This window comes from Oncorhynchus mykiss, chromosome 6 (genome assembly GCF_057628025.1).
Source record: "Oncorhynchus mykiss isolate SJ-2025 chromosome 6, ASM5762802v1, whole genome shotgun sequence".
Classification (NCBI taxonomy): Eukaryota; Metazoa; Chordata; class Actinopteri; order Salmoniformes; family Salmonidae; genus Oncorhynchus; species Oncorhynchus mykiss.
The window spans coordinates 3009424-3024276 of NC_143027.1; the positions used below are offsets into that span (position 1 = coordinate 3009424).

Sequence of the window (14853 nt, forward strand, 5' to 3'; positions counted from 1 at the left end):
GGTCTACTACACCTGTTGTATTCAGCATTTCACTGTGAGGTCTACTACACCTGTTGTATTCATCATTTCACTGTAAGGTCTACTACACCTGTTGTATTCATCATTTCACTGTAAGGTCTACTACACCTGTTGTATTCAGCATTTCACTGTAAGGTCTACTACACCTGTTGTATTCAGCATTTCACTGTAAGGTCTACTACACCTGTTGTGTTCAGCATTTCACTGTAAGGTCTACTACACCTGTTGTATTCAGCATTTCACTGTAAGGTCTACTACATCTGTTGTATTCAGCATTTCACTGTAAGGTCTACTACACCTGTTGTATTCAGCATTTCACTGTGAGGTCTACTACACCTGTTGTATTCAGCATTTCACTGTAAGGTCTACTACACCTGTTGTATTCAGCATTTCACTGTGAGGTCTACTACACCTGTTGTATTCAGCATTTCACTGTAAGGTCTACTACACCTGTTGTATTCAGCATTTCACTGTAAGGTCTACTACACCTGTTGTATTCAGCATTTCACTGTAAGGTCTACTACACCTGTTGTATTCAGCATTTCACTGTCAGGTCTACTACACCTGTTGTATTCAGCATTTCACTGTAAGGTCTACTACACCTGTTGTATTCAGCATTTCACTGTAAGGTCTACTACACCTGTTGTATTCAGCATTTCACTGTAAGGTCTACTACACCTGTTGTACTCAGCATTTCACTGTAAGGTCTACTACACCTGTTGTATTCAGCATTTCACTGTAAGGTCTACTACACCTGTTGTATTCAGCATTTCACTGTAAGGTCTACTACACCTGTTGTATTCAGCATTTCACTGTAAGGTCTACTACACCTGTTGTATTCAGCATATCACTGTACGGTCTAGTACACCTGTTGTATTCAGCATTTCACTGTGAGGTCTACTACACCTGTTGTATTCAGCATTTCACTGTAAGGTCTACTACACCTGTTGTATTCAGCATTTCACTGTACGGTCTAGTACACCTGTTGTATTCAGCATTTCACTGTGAGGTCTACTACACCTGTTGTATTCAGCATTTCACTGTAAGGTCTACTACACCTGTTGTATTCAGCATTTCACTGTGAGGTCTACTACACCTGTTGTATTCAGCATTTCACTGTGAGGTCTACTACACCTGTTGTATTCAGCATTTCACTGTACGGTCTAGTACACCTGTTGTATTCAGCATTTCACTGTGAGGTCTACTACACCTGTTGTATTCAGCATTTCACTGTAAGGTCTACTACACCTGTTGTATTCAGCATTTCACTGTGAGGTCTACTACACCTGTTGTATTCAGCATTTCACTGTGAGGTCTACTACACCTGTTGTATTCAGCATTTCACTGTAAGGTCTACTACACCTGTTGTATTCAGCATTTCACTGTGAGGTCTACTACACCTGTTGTATTCAGCATTTCACTGTAAGGTCTACTACACCTGTTGTATTCAGCATTTCACTGTGAGGTCTATTACACCTGTTGTATTCAGCATTTCACTGTAAGGTCTACTACACCTGTTGTATTCAGCATTTCACTGTAAGGTCTACTACACCTGTTGTATTCAGCATTTCACTGTGAGGTCTACTACACCTGTTGTATTCAGCATTTCACTGTAAGGTCTACTACACCTGTTGTATTCAGCATTTCACTGTGAGGTCTATTACACCTGTTGTATTCAGCATTTCACTGTAAGGTCTACTACACCTGTTGTATTCAGCATTTCACTGTAAGGTCTACTACACCTGTTGTACTCATCATTTCACTGTAAGGTCTACTACACCTGTTGTATTCAGCATTTCACTGTGAGGTCTACTACACCTGTTGTATTCAGCATTTCACTGTAAGGTCTACTACACCTGTTGTACTCATCATTTCACTGTAAGGACTACCTACACCTGTTGTTCTCATCATTTCACTGTAAGGTCTACTACACCTGTTGTACTCATCATTTCACTGTAAAGACTACCTACACCTGTTGTACTCGGCGCATGTGACAAATAAAGTTTGATTTGTTTTGAAATCCATAGAGCCTAATGGTTTAAAATGACTGATTTCTTCATATGAACTGTAACTCAGTAAAATCAATGAAATGGTTTGCTTGTTGTGTCAGTATACTAATTAGATTAATAAATATATTTCAACATAATAATCAAACAACTCAAGGTATTTTATTCAAATAATATAGTGGTACAGAAATTCACAAAATCATTAAATCGCTTTATTTTATAACATAATGTTTAGGAGTCGGGATTTGGGACAGCCACCTCTCCAGAGAAATAGTTGTATAAACGATGTACTGATATTAATTGAACAATATGTTATTGTTATTGCATTAGAACATATGATTATTGTAAATAGATGTCCCAATTTTGGAGAATTAAAGATCTGGGATCCTAACCACTTACAAATTCACAAAATGTTGAATTTGTAATATATCGTACGAATTGGATGACGCAGTACACCATTTTACACATATTTGGGCTTGTGAGCACTACTTTAAAAACGACTGACTAAAATTATACTCTTTAAGCATCACTTTAACTGTTAAAAAAAATATATATATATTTTGGGGGGGGGGTGGTAGTTGGACTGCAATTTGCACCACTTCAGTAGAATCACCCAGATAGGGAATAGGGTGGTATTTGTGACCCAGTAGACAGTGATGGACATCCATTCACTGCCAGCGTGACCTCTGGGTAATTATGTTATACAGACCAGCTCACAGCTAACATCTATACAATGGCTGCCTGCTGGCCTCCTATCCTCCGCCCTCCTCTCTCCCAGCAGACCTAGGTTCAAATACGATAAAAAAAAAGGGTTTGCTTTAGCCTGCCTGGTGTGTCAGGTGTGGCACTTTTGGGGACTTTTCAATCGATTCTGTTGCAACAGGTAAACTCTATGAAGAATACCTGTAGTATCTGAAATGATTTAGGATTGTACTTGCACCCAGGTGTGTACTGGCCTTCCTCCCTCTAGTCGATACTCTGACAGACTAGATAGAGCAAATTAGTTTGGTTTTGTAAAGGGTGTGACCGAAGACCCTTTTCAACACCCCCTTTAAAAAAAAAAATCAATACAAAGAATCCAATGAAAAGAAATGAAAAAAACACAATGTTGAGTTTTTTTTTTTATGATCTTTTTTCTCTCCTTCCTGCGGTGTCTTGCATAACTTCCTTCTCACAGGATGTCGTGCCTTTCGGTTCACCTCCCCCCCGTTCTGTTCTTTATCCGCCGAACACCTCAGAGTTCAGATGAGAGGTTAAAATGGCTGTCGGCTGGTCGCCGGGTCACTGGGCCCAGAGGGACTGACTGACTGTCTCATCGTGATTTCACCCCCGTGTTAACAACGTCTGCGTAAACGCTAACACGCCAACGGCTCCGGACACCGGTTGTGGCAGGGATGGGCGGGATTGATTTTCAGACTAGGACTGAATAAAAAAATAATAGGGACAATCATTCTCCTGATCAACTTATTTTAATAACGGTCACTGATTAATCAAAAGTAAACAACTAAACTGTCAAACAGAAAAATATTATGTCTTAGAAACCTGAATATTATTTATTTCAGTCAACATTTTACAGTTATTTGTATGAACATTGAAAGGGAAAGTGGTTGTAGCCTTGTAGTGGATAATATTAAAACCAACTATTTTATTGGCCCGATCACTGGGGGGCATAAGGGGCCATCCAATAAAAACCTCATACTGTCTTTTGCATGTTAATTCCTCTACCACTTCCTCCTCTCCTCTTCTTCCCCCTCTCTCCTCTCTTCTTCCCCCTCTCTCCTCCTCCTCTTCCCCCTCTCGCTCCTCTCTCCTCCTCCTCTTCCCCCTCTCTCCTCCTCCTCTTCCCCCTCTCTCTCTCTCCTCCTCCTCTTCCCCCTCTCTCTCCTCTTCTTCCCCCTCTCTCTCCTCTTCTTCCCCATCTCTCTCCTCTTCCCCTCTCTCTACTCTCTTCTCCTTCTCTTCTCCTTCTCGTCCCCCTCTCGCTCCTCTCCTCTTCCCCCTCTCTTCCCCTCTCTCTCTCTCCTCTCTTCTCCTCCTCTTCCCCTCTCTCTCCTCTCTTCTCCTCCTCTTCCCCCTCTCTTCTCCTCTCTTCTCCTCTCCCTCTTCTCCTCCTCTCTTCCCCCTCTCTTCTCCTCCTCTTCCCCCTCTCTTCTCCTCTCTTCTCCTCTCCCTCTTCTCCTCCTCTCTTCCCCCTCTCTTCTCCTCCTCTTCCCCCTCTCTTCTCCTCCTCTTCCCCCCTCTCTTCTCCTCCTCTTCCCCTTCTCTTCCCCTCTCTCCTCTCTCTTCTCTCCTCCTCTTCCCCCTCTCTTCTCTCCTCCTCTTCCCCCTCTCTTCTCCTCTCCTCTTCCCCCTCTCTTCTCCTCTCCATTCGCTCAATTAAAAAAAAAAAAAAAAATATGGACAAAATATAACCCAGAATAAATTAAAGCTGTCATTGTACCAAATTAAGGGCTGTTTTTTTTTCTCTCTCTCTCTAAAATTCCACACGTTGGTGCTATTTTCTTGGCGAGGAGGTATCACACCATGTTTAAGTAACATTAATTGTACCCAGCATATGTAACCGACCCAACCCTTTCAGCACTACCAGCCAGCTATAATTGGACATTTGTAAGTGTAGTGCATGCATCGTTCTACTTGGCGAGCAGGCAAATAGCACTCTATCAATTATCATCACAGCTGTTGCTGCAGGGACATTTTTTTTTCTGTTATTTTGTTCTTAATTAACCCTTGTTTTAAATGTGTGAAACGCTGCCTGCCATCACCGCACAGACCGACAAAAAAGGGAGGGAAGTTGGTTTTTCTGAGGAAAGGGACAAAAAAAAACATTAGTGTTTACATTTGAGGAAAAGCTACTGCACGTTGAATTAGAGTGATGATACGTAAAGAGCAGCAAAGGACAACACTATGTTTTCACTTCGGTTGTCTTACAACAAAAATCTAATTGCACTTATCTTTGGTGGCATTTGATTTTGATGTGGACTTGAATAATACAACAGGGTTCCAGGCTGAATAATACAACAGGGTTCCAGTCTTATAGTCTGAATAATACAACAGGGTTCCAGTCTGCATAATACAACAGGGTTCCAGTCTGCATAATACAACAGGATTCCAGTCTGAATAATACAACAGGGTTCCAGTCTGAATAATACAACAGGGTTCCAGGCTGAATAATACAACAGGGTTCCAGGCTGAATAATACAACAGGGTTCCAGTCTGAATAATACAACAGGGTTCCAGACTGAATAATACAACAGGGTTCCAGACTGAATAATACAACAGGGTTCCAGACTGAATAATACAACAGGGTTCCAGGCTGAATAATACAACAGGGTTCCAGACTGAATAATACAACAGGGTTCCAGTCTGAATAATACAACAGGGTTCCAGGCTGAATAATACAACAGGGTTCCAGTCTGAATAATACAACAGGGTTCCAGGCTGAATAATACAACAGGGTTCCAGGCTGAATAATACAACAGGGTTCCAGTCTGAATAATACAACAGGGTTCCAGACTGAATAATACAACAGGGTTCCAGTCTGCATAATACAACAGGATTCCAGTCTGAATAATACAACAGGGTTCCAGTCTGAATAATACAACAGGGTTCCAGTCTGAATAATACAACAGGGTTCCAGACTGAATAATACAACAGGGTTCCAGACTGAATAATACAACAGGGTTCCAGACTGAATAATACAACAGGGTTCCAGTCTGAATAATACAACAGGGTTCCAGTCTGAATAATACAACAGGGTTCCAGACTGAATAATACAACAGGGTTCCAGTCTGAATAATACAACAGGGTTCTAGACTGAATAATACAACAGGGTTCCAGACTGAATAATACAACAGGGTTCCAGACTGAATAATACAACAGGGTTCCAGTCTGAATAATACAACAGGGTTCCAGTCTGAATAATACAACAGGGTTCCAGTCTGAATAATACAACAGGGTTCCAGTCTGAATAATACAACAGGGTTCCAGTCTGAATAATACAACAGGGTTCCAGTCTGAATAATACAACAGGGTTCCAGACTGAATAATACAACAGGGTTCCAGTCTGAATAATACAACAGGGTTCCAGTCTGAATAATACAACAGGGTTCCAGACTGAATAATACAACAGGGTTCCAGTCTTCTAGTCTGAATAATACAACAGGGTTCCAGGCTGAATAATACAACAGGGTTCCAGACTGAATAATACAACAGGGTTCCAGTCTGAATAATACAACAGGGTTCCAGTCTGAATAATACAACAGGGTTCCAGACTGAATAATACAACAGGGTTCCAGTCTTCTAGTCTGAATAATACAACAGGGTTCCAGTCTGAATAATACAACAGGGTTCCAGTCTGAATAATACAGCAGGGTTCCAGTCTGAATAATACAACAGGGTTCCAGTCTGAATAATACAACAGGGTTCCAGTCTGAATAATACAGCAGGGTTCCAGTCTGAATAATACAACAGGATTCCAGTCTGAATAATACAACAGGATTCCAGTCTGAATAATACAACAGGGTTCCAGGCTGAATAATACAGCAGGGTTCCAGACTTCTAGTCTGAATAATACAACAGGGTTCCAGGCTGAATAATACAGCAGGGTTCCAGACTTCTAGTCTGAATAATACAACAGGGTTCCAGTCTTCTAGTCTGAATAATACAACAGGGTTCCAGTCTTCTAGTCTGAATAATACAACAGGGTTCCAGTCTGAATAATACAACAGGGTTCCAGACTGAATAATACAACAGGGTTCCAGTCTTATAGTCTGAATAATACAACAGGGTTCCAGTCTTCTAGTCTGAATAATACAACAGGGTTCCAGTCTTCTAGTCTGAATAATACAACAGGGTTCCAGTCTGAATAATACAACAGGGTTCCAGTCTGAATAATACAACAGGGTTCCAGTCTGAATAATACAACAGGGTTCCAGACTTCTAGTCTGAATAATACAACAGGGTTCCAGTCTGAATAATACAGCAGGGTTCCAGACTTCTAGTCTGAATAATACAACAGGGTTCCAGGCTGAATAATACAGCAGGGTTCCAGACTTCTAGTCTGAATAATACAACAGGGTTCCAGTCTTCTAGTCTGAATAATACAACAGGGTTCCAGTCTTCTAGTCTGAATAATACAACAGGGTTCCAGTCTGAATAATACAACAGGGTTCCAGGCTGAATAATACAACAGGGTTCCAGGCTGAATAATACAACAGGGTTCCAGACTAAATAATACAACAGGGTTCCAGTATGTGTGAGGCTCACATTGTCATACGTCTCTAAAATTGATAACCAAAATCTATCAGGAAGCACTAACATCACTCATAACCTTAATGTCAACTATAATCCCTTTTATTGAGTCTGTGAGAACTAAGTTGCTTAAACAGAACCATAATTTCATTGAAGAGGCTAAAATCGATGTGAATCCTTTCGTTACTACTCTTAATGTCTGGGTCACTGCACATTGCCTTTGTCTCCATTGAATACGATGAGGATGAAGAGGCTGTGACGGAAATGACCAAACAACTCGGTCCTTGACATGGTGAATTGATGACATTCCGGTGTGGCCATTACAATTACTTTCAGTTGGCTGACACTTTTATGGCTCTCGGCTCCTCCCCTCCCTCTGTCCTCCCCTGTTGTCGTCCTTGTTGGTTCCTGAAAGATTTCCAAATCTCCAATATTCAATAATTCACAGCAGGTCCACGCTGGTCATGGGGGGTTGGCAGGGTGGGGCTTATCCGATGGTATCTATTCAGGCATATGTTAGAGCAGCCAACAACAGGTCACTAGCTCATTCTCTATGTACCCCATTGTGACATCACTGCTCCAGATGACACCACATTAGCCTGGCTCAGCTAATCATTATGATTCAATGGGTGTTAGCCTCTTCGTTTCTGTAGTTCGCCATCTTGCTTCCCGTACAGTTCAGCTTCCTACACAGTGGAATCCTGCACAAGGTTGCAAGATTCCTGAAATATTTCACAAATTCCCTTGCTTTTTTTTTTCAGAGATTCCAGTTGAAGAATTCCAGGCTGTTAGATTCTCTCACAGCTTATTCCCTACTATTTCCCAAACTGGGAATTGTGGGTATAAGTGTTTATTGTACCTGTTCTCTAAACCTCCTGGTAAGATAGGATTCCCTATAGTGCACTACTTTAGACCAGAGCCCTATTCCCTATATAGTGCACTACTTTTGACCCCATAAAGGGAAGAGGGTGCCATTTGGGATTCACCCCTGGGTTGTGATAGGCTGAACAAATGTGCTCCCGAGTGGCGCAGAGGTTTTCTACAAATACATTTACTAACTAAATACATTTAAAAAAAAATAAAAACAAAAAACTGTAAATAAAAAAAAACATGAATAAGATGAAGAAATAAAAGTAAGAAGTAATTAAAGAATGACAGAGTTTTTAGCTTCCTAAAGTAAAATATCAATAGCGAGACTATATACAGGGGGTACCGGTTCAGAGTCAATGTGGAGGCTATATACAGGGGGTACTGGTACAGAGTCAATGTGGAGGCTATATACAGGGGGAACCGGTACAGAGTCAATGTGGAGGCTATATACAAGGGGTACCGGTACAGAGTCAATGTGGAGGCTATATACAGGGGGTACCGGTTCAGAGTCAATGTGGAGGCTATATACAGGGGGTACCGGTACAGAGTCAATGTGGAGGCTATATACAGGGTGTTACGGTACAGAGTCAATGTGGAGGCTATATACAGGGGGTACCGGTTCAGAGTCAATGTGGAGGCTATATACAGGGGGAACCGGTACAGAGTCAATGTGGAGGCTATATACAGGGGGTACCGGTACAGAGTCAATGTGGAGGCTATATACAGGGTGTTACGGTACAGAGTCAATGTGGAGGCTATATACAGGGGGTACCGGTACAGAGTCAATGTGGGGACTATATACAGGGTGAACCGGTACAGAGTCAATGTGGAGGCTGTATACAGGGGGTACCGGTACAGAGTCAATGTGGAGGCTATATACAGGGGGTACCGGTTCAGAGTCAATGTGGAGGCTATATACAGGGGGAACCGGTACAGAGTCAATGTGTAGGCTATATACAGGGGGTACCGGTACAGAGTCAATGTGGAGGCTATATACAGGGTGTTACGGTACAGAGTCAATGTGGAGGCTATATACAGGGGGTACCGGTACAGAGTCAATGTGGGGACTATATACAGGGTGAACCGGTACAGAGTCAATGTGGAGGCTGTATACAGGGGGTACCGGTACAGAGTCAATGTGGAGGCTATATACAGGGGGTACCGGTACAGAGTCAATGTGGAGACTATATACAGGTGGTACGGTACAGAGTCAATGTGGAGGCTATATACAGGGGGTACCGGTACAGAGTCAATGTGGAGACTATATACAGGGGGAACCGATACAGAGTCAATGTGGAGGCTATATACAGGGGGTACTGGTACAGAGTCAATGTGGAGGCTATATACAGGGGGTACCGATACAGAGTCAATGTGGAGGCTATATACAGGGGGAACCGATACAGAGTCAATGTGGAGGCTATATACAGGTGGTACGGTACAGAGTCAATGTGGAGGCTATATTTATTTTATTTTTTATTTCGCCTACCTGGTTAAATAAAGGTAAGTTGAGAACAAGTTCTCATTTACAATTGCGACCTGGCCAAGATAAAGCAAAGCAGTTCGACACATTCAACGACCCAGAGTTACACATGGAGTAAAACAAACATACAGTCAATAATACAGTATAAACAAGTCTATATACGATGTGAGCAAATGAGGTGAGATAAGGGAGGTAAAGGCAAAAAGGCCATGGTGGCAAAGTAAATACAATATAGCAAGTAAAACACTGGAATGGTAGATTTGCAGTGGAAGAATGTGCAAAGTAGAAATAAAAATAATGGGGTGCAAAGGAGCAAAATAAATAAATAAATTAAATACAGTAGGGAAAGAGGTAGTTGTTTGGGCTAAATTATAGGTGGGCTATGTACAGGTGCAGTAATCTGTGAGCTGCTCTGACAGTTGATGAATAGGAAGCCATTTGATTATCTGTTCAGGAGTCTTATGGCTTAGGGGGTAGAAGCTGTTTAGAAGCCTCTTGGACCTAGACTTGGCGCTCCGTTTGCCATGCGGTAGCAGAGGGAACAGTCCATGACTAGAGTGGCTGGAGTCTTTGACCATGTTTAGGGCCTATATGTGTTATTATGCCTGGTCTTGAGGTTTAGCCATCTGACAGTTGTTATCTTTCCCTTGTTGTGGACTTAAGCCCCTGGTACCGCCCAAGCAAAACAAGAACAAAAACACAAACGTCATGTGTTGGGTATTACTTTAATACCAGATCACACAACTGGGGATTTACATCACACATAAACGACTTATCCCACATAGCTCAAATCGAACGTACCTTTTTTTGTACCATAAAATGATCTGTCTTCAAAATCGGCTCAGCGTTTCCCTCTTGGTAGGAAGCCTGCTGATAAATAAATAAATAAATAAATGCAATGCGACTTAAAACATGGAAAATGTTATTGTCTGTCTGTCTCCGCGTGGCTAAATATGAAAATAATAATAATAATAATTGATGCTTGCTTTAACATACTATATTAGCTCATGGAGTGATGATGATCATGAAGATGAAGATGGACCCGTATTTAAATCCTTCAATATGGAGATGATATTTTCCAAAATACAGACCAGGAGTCCGAGGTTAGTTTACTGGAGGGAGGAACACACACAGACCAGGAGACCGAGGTTAGTTTACTGGAGGTAGGAACACAGACAGACCAGGAGACCGAGGTTAGTTTACTGGAGGGAGGAACACAGAGAGACCAGGAGAATGAGGTTAGTTTACTGGAGGGAGGAACACAGACAGACCAGGAGACCGAGGTTAGTTTACTGGAGGGAGGAACACAGACAGACCAGGAGACCGAGGTTAGTTTACTGGAGGGGGGGAACACAGACAGACCAGGAGAATGAGGTTAGTTTACTGGAGGTAGGAATACAGACAGACCAGGAGACCGAGGTTAGTTTACTGGAGGGAGGAACACAGACAGACCAGGAGACCGAGGTTAGTTTACTGGAGGGAGGAACACAGACAGACCAGGAGACCGAGGTTAGTTTACTGGAGGGGGGGAACACAGACAGACCAGGAGAATGAGGTTAGTTTACTGGAGGGAGGAACACAGACAGACCAGGAGACCGAGGTTAGTTTACTGGAGGGAGGAACACAGACAGACCAGGAGACCGAGGTTAGTTTACTGGAGGGGGGGAACACAGACAGACCAGGAGAATGAGGTTAGTTTACTGGAGGTAGGAATACAGACAGACCAGGAGACCGAGGTTAGTTTACTGGAGGGAGGAACACAGACAGACCAGGAGACCGAGGTTAGTTTACTGGAGGGAGGAACACAGACAGACCAGGAGACCGAGGTTAGTTTACTGGAGGGGGGGAACACAGACAGACCAGGAGAATGAGGTTAGTTTACTGGAGGTAGGAATACACAGAAGGGTTGAGCATCGCAGCATCGCAACATGAAGCCATTAGACCAGTACAGAGGGCAGTGAATGTCATTGGATTGATCTGTAGAACCTCCACACCGGCCACTTTGTCACAACAGATAAAAGGCACCTCTCTGTCAGGGCTGACTGAGTCTCAGGGGTGGAGTGGGCTTCCATGAGTCCCCAATGGCAGCCTAGGGCACTAATATAGAGAACAGGGTGCCATTTGGGATGTCGGCCTCTATGAACTCCTCGCTGAACTCTTCACTGGCTTAATCAGGAATCAATAGCACTCTCAGGCAGCTCACCAACCAGGGGGGCTGTATCTGTCACAGCTCTGTCATAGCCCAGCTTTTGTCCTGCATTAGCTAACGCTAGCGGCAGACCAGGGTTCAACTACAACACGAAATCGTTTCAAATACTTTATTTGTGCTGGATTTAGCCGGCCTGTCTTAATGGTACCAATAGAACAGTCCCAAAAAGCTGCAAACCACACCCATCATGCATGCCAAGCAGGCTTTAACAAACTCTCAAAGTATTTGAGAGATTTCGAATAGCATTTGAACCCAGGTCTGGTTAGAATTAGCTCCAGGTCTGGTTAGTGTTAGCTCCAGGTCTGGTTAGTGTTAGCTCCAGGTCTGGTCAGTGTTAGCTCCAGGTCTGGTCAGTGTTAGCTCCAGGTCTGGTCAGTGTTAGCTCCAGGTCTGGTCAGTGTTAGCTCCAGGTCTGGTCAGTGTTAGCTCCAGGTCTGGTCAGAGTTAGCTCCAGGTCTGGTCAGAGTTAGCTCCAGGTCTGGTCAGAGTTAGCTCCAGGTCTGGTCAGAGTTAGCTCCAGGTCTGGTCAGAGTTAGCTCCAGGTCTGGTCAGAGTTAGCTCCAGGTCTGGTCAGAGTTAGCTCCAGGTCTGGTTAGAGTTAGCTCCAGGTCTGGTTAGTGTTAGCTCCAGGTCTGGTTAGTGTTAGCTCCAGGTCTGGTTAGAGTTAGCTCCAGGTCTGGTTAGAGTTAGCTCCAGGTCTGGTTAGAGTTAGCTCCAGGTCTGGTTAGTGTTAGCTCCAGGTCTGGTTAGTGTTAGCTCCAGGTCTGGTTAGTGTTAGCTCCAGGTCTGGTCAGAGTTAGCTCCAGGTCTGGTTAGTGTTAGCTCCAGGTCTGGTTAGAGTTAGCCCCAGGTCTGGTTTTTAAATGTAATTTTACTGCTTGCGTTAGTTACTTGATGTGGAATAGAGTTCCATGTAGTCATGGCTCTATGTAGTACTGTGGAATAGAGTTCCATGTAGTCATGGCTCTATGTAGTACTGTAGGATAGAGTTCCATGTAGTCATGGCTCTATGTAGTGTAGCGGTAATTATTAGAGAGGGGTAAAGAAAGATTTTTTTAGGGCGCCAGGCAGGTATTAACCATGCCGAAAGGAAAAGAGTAGAATAGAGAGAACCACTACCAGACCCACACACATCAGCAGAAGAGACTGCCTAGAGTGTAGCCTGTTTACCAGATAGCCAGTGGAGAGAAAAGAGAATACACACCATATAAAACCCACATCACAGCACAGGGGTAACCCCAACAAGAATACCTAATACAATAATACTAATACTAATAATGGCAGAGCAATTCAACAGCAACTTCAGGAAAGAACGAACCCAGTCATCAACAGAGGATTTGCAATAATCTGTATTCCTTTCTAGTGGATGAGTGCAGAGGGTATGAATGTGGGGGGTGTTCATCGACACAACAAAGGCCTTAAAAATGTCCACAGTCTTCTCGGCCACATGTCATTAGTACATCTCAATACAGTTCACATAACAATACACAACTTGCAAACAACCTCCCTTTTAACTAAAATGTCCAAATACTTCTGGCAGGGCAATAATAGTCCAGCTCTAATGAACTTCAATGGGAAGTGCATTGGAAAAATAGAGAGTCTGTTGCAGGGTAAAGCACTGGAACGATAGAGGGAAGAGAAAAAGAGAAAGAGAACAAGAGAGATCTTAGCTGTGGTCTTCAGGCGTGCAGGTGTACTGTCTGACTGTCCGATGGTTTGTATGTTAAAGCTTCGCAACAATGTTGCTACTAATCCATGCGATCCATAACGGGCGCGGTCCCAAACGAAAACAACCACGACCTAGAGCGATTACACCGATGATTGAGTTAAATACTCTATAAACTACACACGCTGAAAATAAACAAAACTTCTGCAGCACAGCACACACAATCAAACTGTCGCGCCACCAAAGAGCTCCTCCCCAAAGAGCTGAATGAGCTCTCTTTATTTCCTCCTTCCTTACTGCTCATGCGCTCTTAAAGTGGCAGTGCACGGTGAAGGCTCCGTGCAGATTTCGCCACAGTAGTACTGTGGAATAGAGTTCCATGTAGTCATGGCTCTCTGTAGTACTGTAGGATAGAGTTCCATGTAGTCATGTCTCTATGTAGTACTGTGGAATAGAGTTCCATGTAGTCATGTCTCTATGTAGTACTGTGGAATAGAGTTCCATGTAGTCATGGCTCTATGTAGTACTGTGGGATAGAGTTCCATGTAGTCATGGCTCTATGTAGTACTGTGGAATAGAGTTCCATGTAGTCATGGCTCTATGTAGTACTGTGGAATAGAGTTCCATGTAGTCATGGCTCTATGTAGTACTGTGGGATAGAGTCCCATGTAGTCATGGCTCTATGTAGTACTGTGGAATAGAGTTCCATGTAGTCATGGCTCTATGTAGTACTGTGGGATAGAGTCCCATGTAGTCATGGCTCTATGTAGTACTGTGGGATAGAGTCCCATGTAGTCATGGCTCTATGTAGTACTGTGGAATAGAGTTCCATGTAGTTATAGCTCTATGTAGGACTGTGGAATAGAGTTCCATGTAGTCATGGCTCTATGTAGTACTGTGTGCCTCGCATAGTCTGTTCTGGACTAACCAGTTTATTGAACTAGCTCCTGGCTAGCTTGTGTGGAGGAAACACCGTACACCTGGATGGGTCAGAAACATTCCTGAAAGCCAAACCTTCCAGCCGCCCCATGAGTCTCCCGGTCGCAACAGAGACTGGACTCGAACCAGGTTCCCTAGTGGCACTGCGCCACTCGGGATGCTTAAACCTTATCTTAAACCTTGTCTTAAACCTTGTCTTAAACCTTGTCTTAAACCCTGTCTTAAACCTTATCTTAAACCTTGTCTTAAACCTTGTCTTAAACCTTGTCTTAAACCCTGTCTTAAACCTTATCTTAAACCTTGTCTTAAACCTAATCCTTACTGTGTCTCTGGCAGAGTGTTTACTGAGTGGCAGAGGGTTTGCTGAGTGTCAGGGTTTACTGAGTGTCAGAGGGTTTACTGAGTGTCTATGGCA

The 14853-nt window shown here is 43.2% G+C and overlaps 1 long non-coding RNA gene across 1 annotated transcript in view; it reads right to left on the minus strand.

Annotated features, from left to right (window-relative positions):
* Window positions 1-10737, minus strand: part of LOC149982713 (uncharacterized) — a 36681-nt gene extending 25944 nt beyond the window's left edge. Inside the window, exons 1-2 of the long non-coding RNA XR_016496482.1 lie at window positions 10621-10737; window positions 10426-10491 (exon numbers count right to left, since the gene is read on the minus strand). This is a non-coding gene — a long non-coding RNA (uncharacterized LOC149982713). The remainder of the gene's footprint in view (window positions 1-10425; window positions 10492-10620) is intronic.
* Between the last annotated feature and the right edge of the window lie 4116 nt (window positions 10738-14853).